We start from the raw sequence: 7213 nt of genomic DNA, 5'->3' as shown, positions 1-7213 counted from the left end.
GTATAGGTATATATAGGTATAACTACCTATAGATATAACCATGGGCACTATATATACTATATAGCATATTTGGTACATAACACACATAATATATGTGTATATAATAAAATTGTCATGAGAATGTAGATATAAATGGATACAATGTCTATTTAGATTTTACTGAGCATTTATGCTTACTATGGAAATATGTTTTAGCTTACTATGCCAATGTAAGCTTTCTAAAATAGAAGTTGTGCTTTTTACACATCATCACTTTGAAGAACACATTTAACTGTGATTATCTGAGTCCCAACTGCCACCACATTCCAATTTTAGTGAGCCAAACTTGAAAGCAAAAAACATTTTACAGCTTTTCCTTGATATTTGAACTAACTTTTTTTTCCAAAATACATTTTGTGGTACTCACATAGACAAAGAGGTTTCTAAAGTGATTTTCCTCTAACAAAATCTTAAGAAAGAAAATAAACTATTTCACACAATCAATACTTAGCATTTTGAAATCCCAGTTAACTATACTACTACATGGCTGATATAATCCTGCATTATTAATAGCACAAGTGTGAATACCATGTGTTCTGCTACAAAAGTAGACAATGTCACTACGTAATATTATTGAAAAGTTCGATCAAAATTGTATGAAGGGGAGTTTGACAAAATATGGTTATTTGATTAGTTGAAAGAAACATATAAATTTAGTGCATATTTTAAGTATCTAGAAATGATAGAAATTCCTAAGTCCTAATAACAGATATAGGGAATAACAGTGATCATTTACAATGTCACTCTTTTTTATTTTTCTTTTAAATTTTGTAATTTATGCATACAGAACTGGGTTATAGGCCAGAGGTGCAGAGGGTTGAGATGATTCACCAGAGAGAGTGGGGAGCAGGACAGGCAGATTAGACAAAGTACACTGCTGAGGGGAGCAGCAGACAAGACAGGAGAGGTCTGCTGCACCATGTGGATCATCTCTGGGGCCAGGGATCAAACTCACACTGAAGCAGCTGCAGCTGGCTTACAGTGCTGCATGCTAACCTGTTGTACCACCACAGAGTGCCACAATGCCACACTTTAGATATTCTTATGAAAAATATCACTAATAAATTAGTAATCAATAACAAAACTAAGTGTAATAATAGTACTTGTTATATAATGGCTTTTATTGAAATATTCCTACTAGATGTGGATATTTTAAGAGTGGTAGATATGTCACATTATTTATGAATCACCACACAATCACATCAGGATGGAGATCATTTCAGTCTGTTCAGGCTACTGTGATAAATACAAAAATGAGGTTACAGTCTGAAGACAGAGATTTGGAGATCATGGTGCCACCATTGCCAAGTAAGTTCCCTTGTTGGGGGCCCACATAGTGGGACAAATTGTGATCTCTCTGAATCTTCAATTACAAAGTTATTAATCCCATTCTTGATGGTTTTACCATGATGTAAGCTCCACCCAAGGCCCTGCCTACTCCAGCACCATCTCTGGGGTAAGGAATTTACTATAGGAGACATAATCCTACAGAAGTGGATACTGTTTGTATATATCAAGAGGAAACAAGAGGCGCAGTATCACACAGCTATTTAAATACCGAGTACGTAGCTGTAGTCTGCCCTTTTAAAAGATATTTCTGAAAGTTTTATCATGATATAGATATAGAGGCACAAAGACATAGATTTAATGAAGATGGTTACCATTTAAGGAAAAAAATGAATAAATTATATTTTATTTAATTAAGCAATACATGTGTGGAATAAAAATGAATTCACTAATAGAAAAAAATTAGAAGTCCACATATCCATTCATTAATTCTGGTAGCATGATTCTATAGTTGAGATTAGATTATTTGAGACACAGGGGAAAAAAATCTTACTTTTCTTAATAACATAATTTTCAAATTTTTTTCAGATAAACTTGTTTTCCTGATTATGTTCTCATTTTAATTTTTTTTTGTTGTTTTTTTTTGGTTTTGCAGAATTATAAGATATAAGGTCAAAATACAAGGTTTATTTGTATCACTGGATATGAGAAAGAAATACTTGGAATATATTCATCATCACATTGGCATATTTCAAAATATTTAGATCAATGGAACAGAGTAGATAGTCTGAAAATACATCAATACATATTTAGTCAGTTGATCTTCAACACAGGGCCAAGGAATTCAATAGCCAAATGAAACACTTTTTTTTATATATAATTTTATATTTTATATCATTCTTCCTTTTTGTACTGTGTATGCTTTCTCCTCTCAGGTATACTCCCTGTATAATCCCACCACCATTTACCTGTGCACCATCACCATAGTCCATTTTAACATTTTGCTAAACTTATTTTGTTCACTTTTGTAATTCATATAAGTGCACTACACTACCCAAAACAAACCTGTTCATTTTATGATTCCTAGTTGCTGTGTAAAAGTTTGGAACACAACTTTGCTTCACCAGTGTAGTTCCTGCTTACCTCAGAAGTAATCACTACGCAGGATAGGATATTAGCATAGAATTGACAAGCCAACCCATTCAATGCAGTGATTGCTGCCAGTGCCTCTTGACATTGGGAAAGAGGTCAACTATACCCCAAATTCCTGGCTTCCAAGTGAAGAATGTGTCACAGGAGATAATGTTTGACATTATCTTCAGATACATATACTTGCTTCTCACAAGGAGGAGAGTTATAGTGAATCTGCTTTTCTTTTTCTTTTACAGGAGACCTATGCAGATACTTGTACAGGTTTTATTTGGGCACAATTTTTTTTCCTATAATCACAAAATATGATTAAATATTCCCTTTAAAAATTGATATCCAAAGAGAGGAATCTCAAAGATAATATAAGTGTTTTGTGCTTTTTGTTTATAAATTATAAACTTGACTACTTTTCCCCTTTTCTATTGCTTTTTTCTCTTGTAAAGAGATGAAATATGTGTGTAAATATACACATATATGAATAGATAATAAATGTACACATATATTTATACATGTATACATACATACATACACACACACACACATATATATATGCATTCATTTTTCAGCTCTCATTTTATTGGTATAATACAATCTTTGAGATAATTGTGAACTTTCCAAAATAATATCAACTCATTAAGTATTCAATTTATAAGTCTAATATTATAAGACAAACTACATTGGCCCTACCTGGTGACACAACGAGTTAATACTCAGCACTCTGAAGCTCTCTGCAGCCAACTTGTAACACAAGTTTGATCCCAGATCAGGGAGGAGACCTAGATGGCACAGCAGACCTCTCCTGTCTTCCTCTGCTCCTTTCAGCAGTGTATTTCACTCAATCTGCCTGTTCTGTTCCCCACTCTGTCTCTGGTGAATCTTCTCACCCTTTGTACCAATTCTTATATGCATAAATAAATAAATCCTTTAAAAAAGACAAACTATAATTTACAACCAATAATCTATAGTAATTATAAAAAAATCAGTGAGCATTCTTAATTAGCTATATCATTTATATTTGCCTATGTTTATATTTTACATGTTTTTTATATATGAAACAAAAAGGCATTCAAGTATGAGCTGAGTAACTGAACTTTCACAATTATAAATTATGTTTTAATTGTGAAAATCTTGTTCCTTTAAATATTGTATGTATTATTCTGATAAATGGATATTCTATTGTATCGGGTTTTAAAAAATATTTCATTTATTTTTGAATCAAAGAACTGAGATGCAGGGGGTGAGAGAATTTTCCAGAGACAGAGTGGGGAGCAGAACAGGAGAATATACTGCTGAGAGATGCAATGTGTGAGACAAGAGAGGTCTACAGTAGCAGGTGGGTCAACTCCCTGCTTAGGGAGCAAACTCAATCCATCTCAGTGGGCTTTTGTCAGTGGTCTCAGTGGGCTAAGATTTAACCCCTATGCCTCCAAGGAAGGCCTCTGTAAAACAGTTTTAAATTTAAAAGAAAAGAATTGTTTCAAGTAAAAGTTTGAGAGATTTATAGATAAAATTTCCACAATCATCTTATCAAATAATCTAGTTAAAATTGATTTGTAGGAAAAATTAAACTAGGATGAAGAAAGAAAAAGAAGAACTCAACTAACATGACCCATAAAACTCAGTGTGGAGTCTATTAGCAGTTGAGGACTTTTTACTAGTTTGGAAAATAAAGCAGATGTTTCAGTGAATGGGAGACAATATAGAGAACTAAAAATATGCAGGAGCATAGCTACATCTGTGTCAATTTCCTGACCTGGTATTTTGAGACAATTAAGTCAATTTTTATTTGCCACTTGATTTAATTGTGTCCTTTGTAACTGTGACACTGAATTCAAATTTGTAAATTATAAAAATGAACTTAGGCACCTACCTGAAATATAAGTGATAAGTCAAGTTTATATATTAGTTGATTAGTCAAACACAGACAACAGATAAAATGAGTGTGAAGATAATAATTGTCTTGTCACTAAAGATAATATATTCAATCAAGTTATATATTATTGGAGCAATAAAACAATATTCTTTCATAAAAATGGTATTTTAGGAAGATTTTTAATCGTTTAAATGATAGCACTTAATATTTTTAATGTAATCTATGACTTTAAAGTGCCCCTTGAAATGAGTTTTCTTACTGTTATAAAAGTATACCTGATAAAACAATCCTTTCTAACTTTCTTTAAATTATATTTAATTCAGGCCCTCCCTGGTGGCACAGCACTGAGAAGCTAAAGCCACTTCTGCATGAGTTCGAGCCCCGCCTGCCCTGGAAGAGATCCACATGGTGTGGCAGACCTCTCCTGACCCATCTGCTGCTCCCTTCAGCAGTGTACTTCATCCATCTGCCTGTTCTGTCTCTGGTGAAGCCTCTCGCCACCCCTGAGCCTCTGGCCTGTACCCTAGTTCTGTATGCACAAATAAATAAATCTTAAAAAAAAAAAAAAAAAAAGAAAGAAAAAAATAATTTAAAGTTTTGTGATTAATATTATTTTTATGACAAAATTGGTTTATAATAGTGTACATGACTCCAAGTTAGGTATTCTACCCCCTTTATTCTCTACTTTCCCCCCTCGGTTAGCCTCATTTTTTTAAAAAAAGGATTTATTTGTTTATGCATACAGAACTGGAGTACAGGCCAGAGGTGCAGGGACAGTGAGAGGATTCACCAGAGACAGAGTGAAGAGGAGAATAGGTAGATGGAGGAAGTACACTGCTAAGGGGAACAGGTGAGAGAGAGGTCTGCTGCACCATGTGGGTCAGCTCAGGGGCCAGGAATTGAACTTGTGCTGAAGCTACCGAGCTGCAGCTAGCTTGCAGGGCTGCGTCTGGTTGCACAACCAGGGAGGATCCTGTTAGCCTCATCTGTATAATCAGCTTTGTATGGTTGTGTTTGGTTTAGTTTTTGCCTCATCCTCAGCTTTGTTGTCCTATATTCTATCTAAGTGTATAATCATACAGTACATATCTTTCAACTTTTGGTTTATTTTACTTAGTATAATCCCTCTGATTTCATTCATCTTTCCTTGAATTCATTCATAATTGCCTTGAAATTGTCTTTTTTAAATAATTATGTTGCTACATAGGTATAATTTTGTCTCAATATGAAAACCCCTTTCAGTTACGAGTTCTTTGGATCCTGGAATGGCAGGCAAGGCATTTTAAATGCATATTGCAACTCAGACTAATTTTCCTGTGCATGGGTTTCCTACCTTGGAGCTCTGAAATACGAAAATGTTCCTGGGCTCATAGCCATTTGCTATTGCTACAAACACTTAATCTTTGCTGATCAAGGTGGTATTTGGACTTTTCCAAGTTTTTAACTGTTACCAAAATATTAGCATTTTCATTAAGCTGTTCTGAAATGTGAAGAATACTATGAAGTGAACAAATGTTCCTTATTATGCTAGGGACAGCCAAATCTGGAAAACTTGATCAGATGGATTTAATTTTGTTGACATTTCAATTTTCTCAGTTTTTACTGGACTTCCAGTATTTAATTTATTTTATTAAAATTGTTGGCATTATCTGTTATCTTGTGATTCCATGTTTCCGGGTACATATCTATATAGCCTGATTCAAAATGTTCTCCATGTGTAGACTGAGTGAATTGCTTTCTTTTCCTCTTTCCCATTATAAAGACAGTCTCATAACATTACAGATATGAGCAGATCTAGTAGAAAATTTCTCTTTTTCTTTGACTTTTCTCAGAGAAGTGAAACATCCAAACACTCATTTAGGTGAATAAAGTAGAAGAGACAAATACCATGTCTCTTATAGATTAATATCAGAATTTTCAACATGTGCAGCAAATGATACAGCAAAATCTATAGTAGTCACTGACCCCAGAATATAATACATCTGAAACAATATGTTTTGATTATGGGATTCAGGAGTAGAGGTTAAAAGGAATTACAGGACAGTCCCCTAGTCCAGGTAGCCTCAGGGGTTGACCAGAACATTTCCAAGAAGGAAAGATTGAGGTCTGAGCAAAATTCTCTGAGGAGATAATGAGTCTTAAAAAGCTCAGTCTTTTCCCCTTGGCAGATTCCATAGCTCTGTAACTTTTGCAAACAGAAATTTTCCTTGTATTTACTTTCAAGCTAAAGTTTCGTCTAATCCCATGTGATCAAATTCTCACCCTTCCGAATAGCCTTGAGTGTTCTATGTGCCTGAATGGTCACCTTTCAGAGTTCAAAGCAAGCTAGCCCTGAAACTTATATAAATCCTGTATTTGGGACATCTTTGTGACACAGTGGCCATAATAGCTGGTACTCCTTTTCATTTAAGACTCACTGGAACTATGAATAGTATCACTTTACAGATGACAAATAAGCTTAGACAAGTTAAGTAATGTTCCTTAGTTCACACAACCTTATAAATGGTGGATGAGGAATCTGACCAAGAGTTCTGATGATGAGTATTCTGCTCTCTGTTTTCTTAATTCCCTGGATATTAAAAAAAAAAAATTACCTGTTGCTAAGAGGAGATTTTTTTTACTTTAAAATGATTTTTATTTATGTTTTTATTTATATTTATATTTTTATTTTTATTTATGTTTAAGGCCCTTGAAGTACTCAGAATAGAAGGAACATATCTCAACATGATAAAAGCCATCTACAATAAGCCCACAGCCAGTATTATCCTCAACGGAGAAAAGCTGACAGCCTTTTCTTTGAGATCAGGAACAAGACAAGGGTGTCCACTATCACCACTGCTCTTCAACATAACACTGGAAGTTCTA

Source organism: Condylura cristata, unplaced genomic scaffold (assembly GCF_000260355.1).
Source record: "Condylura cristata isolate star-nosed mole 26May11 unplaced genomic scaffold, ConCri1.0 scaffold00007, whole genome shotgun sequence".
Lineage (NCBI taxonomy): Eukaryota > Metazoa > Chordata > Mammalia > Eulipotyphla > Talpidae > Condylura > Condylura cristata.
Note: the sequence above shows the minus strand (reverse complement) of the source record.